At 32.5% G+C, this 10,458-nt stretch overlaps 1 protein-coding gene across 4 annotated transcripts in view; it reads left to right on the plus strand.

Moving 5' to 3' along the window:
* LOC106467840 (gamma-tubulin complex component 4-like) overlaps nt 1–10,458 on the plus strand; it is a 136,392-nt gene that overhangs the window by 1,121 nt on the left and 124,813 nt on the right. The gene's annotated exons all lie outside the window — the stretch shown is intronic.

The following is a 10,458-nucleotide window of genomic DNA, read 5'->3' on the forward strand; positions in this document are numbered from 1 at the left end:
ATAAACAATGTGACATATAATCGATGTTCAAGTTTTACTTTCATCAAGTGTTGGTACAAAAAGGAATTGCCAAATGTTAGATTTAGTCACCAAAAAAGTTAAAAAAAAAATCACAAAATGTGATTTTAGGGAAGCCACAAGCAGTCCCTGTTAATTGAAATTAGTGTTTCTGTTATTGCTGTTTTGATTATTCCAATTATCCATGTACTAGAAATATTGTAATTGTCATTTTGAATTAATTCAAGGTGGTCCAGCTTAACTGATTTGTGTTGGGACTTGTGAAAATAATCAACTAATCAATTTTAGTGTTTCTAGTTATTACTATTTTTGATTATTCCACTATCCAAGTCTTTTACGTGTATAATTGATTAGTTGAATGTAATGAATTAATGAACCTGACTATTAATCACTAAGTAAATTCCACTAATCATCAAGCTCTATTAATTATCATTGTTTACTCAAGATAAATTCATACATTCCCAATTTCTAATCTGTTCTATAATGCTAATGTATCTGAATAAATCAGTGATAAAAAATCATGAATTTCATCAATATAAGCTTAACCAGTGATAACCTAGCTTTCAGAAATGACTTGCATCCTGGAATTTTAATGTGTGTTAAATTACCCAAAGCTAAGGTAGAATATCGTATTTTATTACACATGAAATTAGATTATTATAACACTGGTGACAAATTTAAAATTTATATATAATTTCTATACAAAATTATTAACCCTTTTGTGATAGTTACCCCTTTAAACAAGTCACTGGTTTACATTCAAGATTGAAATAAACAGCTTTACTGTCAATGTATGTGATTTAAATTAACATTATAATTTATGATATGATTCAAAGTTTTATGTTATCTAAGTTTTAATTTATTTAAAATAACTCTATAAAGAAAAATACATAAACTTCAGTTTTGTGTTGTCACATAACCCACAAGCTATGAAAAATCTCAACTTTTACAGTTTTCATTTTGACTCTGATAATGCAAGTCTTGTAGATGTATATCTAGACAGTTAAGTATGTTTACTTGCCTTATTCACACATATAGTCATTAGAAATAGGTAATTTTACACTATAATATATACGTGAAGTTATTTTGAATTTGGTGTGCAGATTCTGTCATCTGGTACATGTAACTGCCTGTTGTATTGTTGGCTGCATGGTTCCCGATAGCATTAACAGTTTTTCTCAGTTGAGTATGTTATAGTTAGAGAGACAGTTAAATTGTATTTAGGTCTTTCTTTTATATCTTAATTAATTATGTTTAAAATGAATAATTAAAAGGTTTAAACGTTTTTTTACTTATACTTCATGTCAGTTCTCAAGGCTTAAGATCTTACTCAAGGGGAAGATAATTTTGTCAAAGGCTTGTGCATCTTTGCTGAAGATATTATAGTTACACCTCAGAGACACTGTTGACTTGTGCCAAGATGAGTAATAAAATGTAAAGGACAGAAAAGGAAAATAAAACATTAAAAATTAACTATATGTGAAAAGGAATAGACCTGAAATTATTAATATAACCAAATGAAGATCTTTTAAGATGTTCTATGAAAAATTAAAAGGTATGTAGATTTTTTCTATTACTTAATTTTAAACTTTTCATTGCACTGTATGTTGATGATAGTATGTACAGTTAGTGATATGGTAGAGAAAAATAAAATATTAGTTAGGCGATGGCTGACTTCAGTCTTTTTGGTGTTAATTGTTAGCTTGAAAGCAGTGGATGCTTTGGAAAAGTGATCTAGAATGGTCTACAGATCATCTATTGAATTACATACAAACGCTACATAATCAGCAAACAGCAACTCTCTGATGCAGATTTCCATAGTCTTAGTGTGAGATTGAAAAGACCACCATTGATTCTTGTGCAGATATAAATTTCCTCAGCAAGGCTAGTAGATGCATGAACCAGAATAGCAACTAGAAACAGAGTGAATAATGTGGGAGCCTATACACAACCTTGTTTGACACCATGCACTATTGGGAAGGCTTCCGATATGGCACCCTTGTATGATACCTGTCCTTTCATACCATCTTGAAATTGGCAAACAATTACAACAAACTTCTGTGGACAGTCAACTTTAGTGAGCAGTGCCCACAGTGCTTCTCTCCCTACACTGTCAAAAGCTTTGGTGAAATTGACAAATACGGCATACGGTGGCATGTTTTGTTCGATAAATTTTTCCTGTATTTGTGGCAAGGAGAAGATCATATTGGTGATGCTTCTGTTCACTCAAAACTGCATTGGCATTCTTGTAGTATACGTTCAGAGATTGTCATGCTTCTGTTTGCTCATAAACCACATTGTTATTCTGTAACTATCATAGAATTTTTCTTATGACTGGTAGGAGCAAAATACCTCTGTAATTTCCACAGTCATGCCAATCTCCTTTACATTTATAGATTGTTACAATTAGGGCATCCTTGAACTCCTGAGGTAGTTCTCCAGCCTACCAACATTGATCATAAAGGTACAGCAATTCTAGTTTTAATACTAGTCCTCCACTTTTCAGAATTTTAGCAGGGAGAACATCCAAGCCTTGTGCTTTTCCTGATTTAATCATTTTCATTTGCCTTCACAAGTTCTTCCAAAGTCAGTGGATCATTGAGCATTGGATCAATTGGTAGTTGAGCTATTTGGTCCAGGACTACACCATGAATCACTGAGTTGTTTGTAAACACTTGGGAACCATCAAGACTCTTAAGTGGAACAATTGCTCCATGCTTTGGTCCACATACCACCTTCAAACTGTCAAAAACCCTTTTGTATCATGTTTTTCAGCTAAGGACTATATCTCTTCTGCCTTTTGTAGCCATCATAGATCTTGAAGTTTGTGCAGATGTTCTTGGAGGTTTGTTTTAGCTGCTTTCCATCTCTTAGTGGCTTGTTGAGTGTGCCTACCATCTATTAAGGCTTGTCTAGCTTGCCTTTTCTCATTTAACAATTTTTGGATGTTATCATCATTTTTGTCAAACCAATTGGCATATCCCTTATTGTGCCAATTTCTACAGTGGCTGTGTCATATATAATTGTTCTATAGCATTGGGATCAATTGATCTGTTTGGGATTTATTTGTTTCAAAATTTTCAGAGATCTTGATCGTGAGTTTCCCTACAAGCAGAATCCTGTAATTTTGCTATGTTCAGTTTCCGAGAGGCAGTGACTGTTTTTTATGCCTACGTGTAGATGACCAACTAATAACTCTCAGCTGCTGAAGCCTGTCTCCACCATCATCCACCCATTGCCACAAGATTTCCTCCTCATTCTCAGCATTTACTGGTGCTTAAAGTGCAGGAACATTCATGAATTGTAGATGTACCCTCAGATTGAGTTTATGAGGTCCAACAGAATGCTAGGGCATAACGGTTGATGGGAGAACAATCCTGGTTTTATGTTAGAGTGAGCTTCTTCTCGACCAGTAGCTGTATGTAGCTAATGGCACTGATACTGCGAGTTGCAGTGCTCAAAACTAACTAGATCATACCTTCTCTGCTGTTTACTCAGTTAAACCAAGCTTCCACCAGACATGGTAACCCACCATCCTGCCTTACCAACAGTTTCACCATATCCCTGATTTGGGGGGCTCCGAGGTTGCTGGCACTTGCCCAGGATGCCACTCCAAGGCTATGGAAAGGTGAGGGGAGCCTCACGATCCCTCCACAGCCTACTAGCACCAGCTAGGTCCTGTGCTGTACCCATATTCAGATATATATATATATTTACATGTTAAGAGCCTTAAATAACAAGTCAAAATTTGATATTTTTTTATTGATCTAAGATTTACATAATATCACTAAGTATTTTTTCCTTCATCTTCTCAACACTTCTTAGTGACAAATGAAGTATTAATTATAGTTTGTTCAGAATCAAAGCAAACTAAGTTTGGTTTTAAACAACAGTTCTTGAGATATACTAAATGACAGTCACATTTCTTTACTATCAAAACTTACAGAATAATATGTTTCTGATCCCCCACCTCTTATACTCCTCACTGAATCAGCATCAATTGTCCAGCACTTATGAGAACATAGTGTCACTCAACAGAAGTGGTTTACTCTCAGTAAATGGCAGTTATTCTCGAAACATTAAGAAAATTACTTCTATTAACTATGCCCATGTCCTGTTATTCTAAGCCTCACTATTTGATGCAGACGTGTCAGTAATTAGCAAGTAAGCAGGAACAAACATCAAACTATCACTGCATTCTTTGCCTGCTTATAAGCAACTGAGTAATTAGTGGTATTTATTGATAAGATAATCAAGGCATGTGGTGGTTATCAAGCCAAAAAATAAATAAGAAATTGGTAGGTATGGCAGCTTCAAAAATTTGAGAACCACTGCATTATTCTAACATGATATTAATCTTCCTATTTTCAGGTAGTTTATTTTTTTGAGGTAATTTTTAAATTACACTTCTTTTAATGTGATAGAAATCTTATGGAGGTTGTCATTTACAGATTTTGTGAAAAACATACTTTTGTCTGAAAAAAAAGAATATTTTGTTAAAACCTTCTGGCACTATTTTTTTGGAAAATAACCTTGACATTTTCTACTTGTCAAATTGCTAATATCAACTAGATGAACACATGGTTGAATTTTTTTTTATGTAAATCAAATAAACTGATAACTAAATATTGAAAACATGTTTTACTATCATTTTTTTTAAAACATATCACAATTGCAATTAAAAATATTTAAGTAGCCAGTTAACCAATTTGTTTGTGTATGTTGTTTGAATAAGATACGCATAAGAATGCTGTTAAATAAATAAGGATTTGAGTCATCAGAATATTTTGCAATTGCTTATCATACTTGCTAAACTTAAATATACTTCTCTGGTTTGATTTTATTAACATAATAAAAAATGATATTTACAAACACTGCAATGAAAAAAAAGGAAATAATATATCTATTAAAAACTAATTTTAAACAAAGAACCAACCATCACTAAAATGTCTTTTTAAGCCTTAAGGAACTTCCATTCATGTGACTTTTTATTTCATACTGTATTAATATTTCTATGTTACTATCTAGATAAACTACTTGTACCTGACTATGAGTCTGACAGAACCTTTTACAAACATTGTACTTTTAGTACTGTTTCAAATTTTAAAGTTTTCTTTGTTACCAATTCAACCCATCTCTAAACTGTATAAAGGTTATCTCATACAGTTTCCTGATGTCTTCTCATTGAAGAAAATTTCTGTAGCTTTCAAACAGATATAACACTCAAGCACTTTTATAATTTTTTCATAAAATCTGAAAAAAAGTCCTTAACCTATTTACTATGATATGATACTATAATTCTTGCTTTATCCAATCATATTTAAATTTTACAATTGTTTGCAAAGCTATATTTCATTAGGAAACATTTAAACCACTTGATGCTACTACCAAGATCTGTACAAAAACTAAAATAAAGGAAATTATTGAAAATCAAGATATGGATATTATATTCTTAAGGGATAATATCTTCATAACATAAATAATTATTCTTTGGGATGAGCCAAACAATTCTATGTCCAACTAGATCTTTACGAGCACTATTTATACATTTATATTAGTTTCGTTGTTTACTTTACTTAGAACTACACTACTAGTAACTTTAATAATAAAATTAATTCGCCTACAAAAATCATTTTAATTAGCTCAGTTGCATTATAATCTAGTAATTACAGAGCTTATATCTTTATTTTTAGGAATGTGGTTGATTTGAAAATAGAAACAGTTAAAACCAAACATTGCAAGTTTGAAATTAAAATTAAATATTTATGATGGTTTGTAATTATATATATATATATGAAAAACATATTTCTCAGGAAAAATATAACTTTTAAACAATGAAAAATTGTTTTTAACAAGTACAATAAGAGCTGCAGGGGAAGCACTGAAAATCAATATAAGATACCTTTTTAAGCTTTAAGAAATCTCCATGTGAATTCTTTGCTTCATACAGTATACATATTTCTGTGTCACTATCTGGGTAAACTACTTGTACCTGACTATGACAGAACCTTTTGAAACCTTGCACATTTGTTACTGTGTTAAATTAAAATTTAAATATGTTTATCTGACTTGATTTGGTCAACATAATAAAAGATTCATGTTTACAAACATTGCAACTAAAAAATGAGAGAGTATATACGTTACAAACTGTAATTTTAAACAAAGAACCAACCATTAACAAAATATTTTTCCAAGCCTTTAGGAATCTTCATTCATGTGACTTCTTTGCTTCTTACCATTGATTATTTTCATCATAATTGATTTAGTCATAATTTTTAGTAACTGATAGTTGAAATAATCCAAACACTAATTTCAAGTAGTTAATTATTTTCATAACATTCAATTTAAGCCTAATATTGATTAATTGATTAGTTTACATGGCACAAATCGATGTAATAGCTGGTCATAGAAAATCTATTATATTGATTAAATTGCCCAACTCTAGTGTGAATTTTAGGTGTTTAACTTGCATGTTTTCTGCATCTATCATGATACACATCTTTGTCATAGCCATCATTGTCATCTTTGCTCATGAGGAGTGAGGAATCATTTTTTTAAGGACCCTGGTTTCTTGAACAGCATTTATTTTACTTTCCCAATTCAGTGACTGCTTCAGTTTTGAAGCTTAGCTGATTTAGTTCTTTGCTCAAGCTATCATAAGATTGTTTTAGTGGAAGAATTTATGGCAGATGTTTCATATCACTGACATTAATAGATACTCAGCATACATTATTGAGTTGATTGATTGCAAAGAAAGCTAGTAGCATCGTAGTCACAGGTGCCAAGTGCCGATCCAAATTTCCTTTTTGCTCTGTCCTGATTAATTATTGTATGGTACCTATAATTTCAACAGAATTATTTTATTTGGTAAAAGTTTCGGAATTTTTGCTTCCATTTTGACTAAAATTGTTCAGGGCATTTTGGGCTTCTTAAATACATGAAACAAAACCGTAACAGCACGTCAGTAAGTTGACTCTGTTACTGCAATTATACATTCCTATAATACACCCATACATTTTAAAGCTTTCTAGCCTACAATATTCTTAATTCATTTTCCAGTCACTGCTAAAGATGTATTTATTATGTGGAATTAACTCATCATGAGCTAAGCTGATTGGAAATATTTTGGATATTTTATTTGGAGATCCAAAGAGGACAGGAAATTGGTATCTCATCCTAAAGTTATCTCTTCTATCAGTTTTTATTGATCTGTTTAAAGATGGAAAATGCTCATCAGTTTCTAAGATATCCTAGGAAAAGTATTTGTATGTCCAATATATACATTATAAATGTTTATCTTTGTGATCTGATTCCTCCATCTCAGCACTACCTGAGTCTTGTTCATGAGAATCAAATCAGGTTTTTCAGTTCTGACAGAGAATTTAACCTTTATCATCTGAATGTAGATTATCATTATTATTTAGTCAATTGGCTGTTTCTGGCTACATTTAAAAGATGTGCGTGGGCAAATGTTAAGAAGATCCTAAGGCAATGTCACTTCAGTGGAATTGTTAATGAAGTAGTATAAATTGCATCTTTCAGCTACTCAAATTTTAATACCTCTGAGTGTAGTGATAAATTTTTATTTGAATAAGTTGCAAAATTTCACCTCAATAATTGTTGTTTTGAAGTTGCAGATTCTGCAAGTACTGACTTTTATAGCCTGCCCTGATCCATTTAATCCTTTCCTTGATTTATCAGCTGCAGCAAGTTCACATGGTACCTTTGAAACAACCTATCTTTATATTATTTTATATGATACACACTCACTCGGGAGGATTTCTTGGGTTACCCATTCAAATGTGGTGAATTTTTCACCCGATACTTGTTTAACCTTGCCATAGCAGTTGGATAGGATTAACATTACTGAAGTATTCTTATTGAGAGAATATCCTAAAAGCCTCTTCTCTGGCTTGGGGCTTGGATTGTCATACTCTTCTGGGCTTTGGACAATTCATAATGCTTACTTTAACTTTTTAAATTTCAATAAGGATTCTTTATTATTTTGACCTGTATCTTTAAATGTGATACATGCACAAACACACTCATTTTCTGATAAGGGAAACATTTGATTTTTGTGGATTTATCTCATTCCACCACTTTGAGATTTTCCATGATTGACCACAAGATGAAATCACAAGGTACCACTGCTTTAGTTAACAGTCGGAATTATTTTTTTGTGCTTATCCTCATCTCAATACCTCCTTTAATATAGTTTAAAAACCCTGTACCAGCATTCAACTACTGCAACATATTATAGATTATTGACATTTGTTTTCTTTGTTTGGAATGTATTGGCCAGCTACTTGTTCCAATAATGCTTCCTTTTTCTCTCTCTCTTGAAGTAGGACCATCTACTACTTTAACCCATAACATCAGCTTTCCAAAATGATCCATTTACCTATGCACATAGGAGCTATTTCTTGCACACCTGCCATTGAAATTTTGTGCATGCCACTAACCTTGAACTATCTACTACTTAAATCACATGTTTTGACATGAACTGCAATAATACAATTTAACATTCATGTGGGAATAGCCTCCACCAATAGAAAAGTGACACATCCTCCATCTGGAAGAGGTCACCATAACCACTTGCATTTGAAATTAATTTCATTCTTAGACTCGGCAATGCCATTAACAGACATGTTTAATTTTGCTCTTCAATTTTGAAAGATTTTGTGACTTTTGTGATTGATTTGATATAGTAATTTTTGATATTGTACTTACTATTTTTCTGATTATTTCTTCTTTCAATGTATGCCTGTTTTTCATTTTTGAATTTCTTGAGATTTATTAATTCCATTTCTCACTTTTGTTCACTTCTGAACAGTGGTAAACTACAAGCTGTGTTAGTTTTACCTTTCATGTTTTTTTTTAATCCTACTAATGGAAATTATTCCATACCCTTGCTTGTACTTCAAACAGTTTCATTCATCAAATTGTTTCAGTGTGTTTCTCAACTCAAATTTGTAGGCCTATGATCTATTACTTTGCTGGGCCATGAGTCTTTCTTCTAAGGTTCTCTTAATTCCATAAACGAGTACATAACAATTATATATATATATATATATAATAAAATCCAAGAACACTTTCGAGCAGTTCTACGCTGTGAACCTTCATGTTTCTGTGGCTTTGGCCTTCTGATGTTCTACATCTGTTCACAAAGCTGAAATTTCATCAGGTTATTTGCAGAACTTGAGATACCATGAAATGTAATGTTTTATAACTTCTAACATTTCCTACCAAGTTTATAACTACTGGAGGTTCTTTATTGATGAAAAAGTTGCTGCCAGTTTTCACCATTTAATGAATTTTGCCTTTCTTCCTAGTTCTTCTAATTCCTATGTGTTTTCCATTCCTGAGCTCAACCATGAGGTCAAGGTTTTTGTCCAGCAAATACCACTTCCTGGTTTTTGCTCTGGCTTCATCATTCTCTGTTGAGAAACACTTTATTCTTCTCCCCCCCCCCCAACTTTAGTATATATATGCTGAGAATTTGTTGTCTCAGCATTTTTCTCACTTTTCCCTCTTTGACCTCATTATTTCCATGATTCTTTTAATATGGCTTATCTTATGGTCACTACCCTTCTGCCCCCTTGGATCCTCAATCACTGGACTTCCTGTTGAGATGTTGATCCTCTGTCTCCAGTATCTATTACCAGGGCTCACTTCTTCCATCTTTACCTTCTCCTGATTTATCCCTTCAGTATCTGTTTTCTTGTTATCTTCTATGCTAGGCTTTCCACTGGGATCCAGATAGTTTTCTGGGGTATATCCGGTCAGTTCTTTTCTCTACTTAGGCCAGGGTCTTGTCTTTGGCTCTCCCTCTTTTTACATGGTTTCTGTGTAGTTGAGATTTCTTCAGATGTGACACTTTTCTCTGTTCATCTTTCTAAATTCTCCCTCCATAGCTTGTTTTCAATTTTGTTTTTGAAAATCATTACTTGTCCAGTCATAACAATTCTATTTTCATTTAGACATCAACACATCTTTACCACAAGAATACTAGCTTTTAAGAAATAAACAATCGATTCTGTAACAAATATGTTGAAAGAGCTATAAGTGTCATAAATACTTTGATGAATACAAATCTCTGAAGCATAGACGCATTATTAGAGCGTTTTGAAATAGCTAAGGCACAGAAACTTACCATGGCAGTATTTGACAATATTGTTGTATTTTTTCATAAATAACCAGTTGTTACGTCTCCGTTTGTTAATTAACTTTCCGTAACTTTGTTCTGACGAAACTTTAGCGACACAAGTCCTTACTTAATAAAACTGGTTTATTCTTTCCGAATACAACTTTACGATACACTTATTTTCAACAATCGCTCTATAACAAACACTATATCAATGAACGTCAACAATACTTCTGACTGCAGTTCAATTACTCACTGTCTACACACACATTATTATTACATTCACGTTGTCACCC

Source organism: Limulus polyphemus, unplaced genomic scaffold, assembly GCF_000517525.1.
Source record: "Limulus polyphemus unplaced genomic scaffold, Limulus_polyphemus-2.1.2 Scaffold2762, whole genome shotgun sequence".
NCBI classification, from domain to species: domain Eukaryota; kingdom Metazoa; phylum Arthropoda; class Merostomata; order Xiphosura; family Limulidae; genus Limulus; species Limulus polyphemus.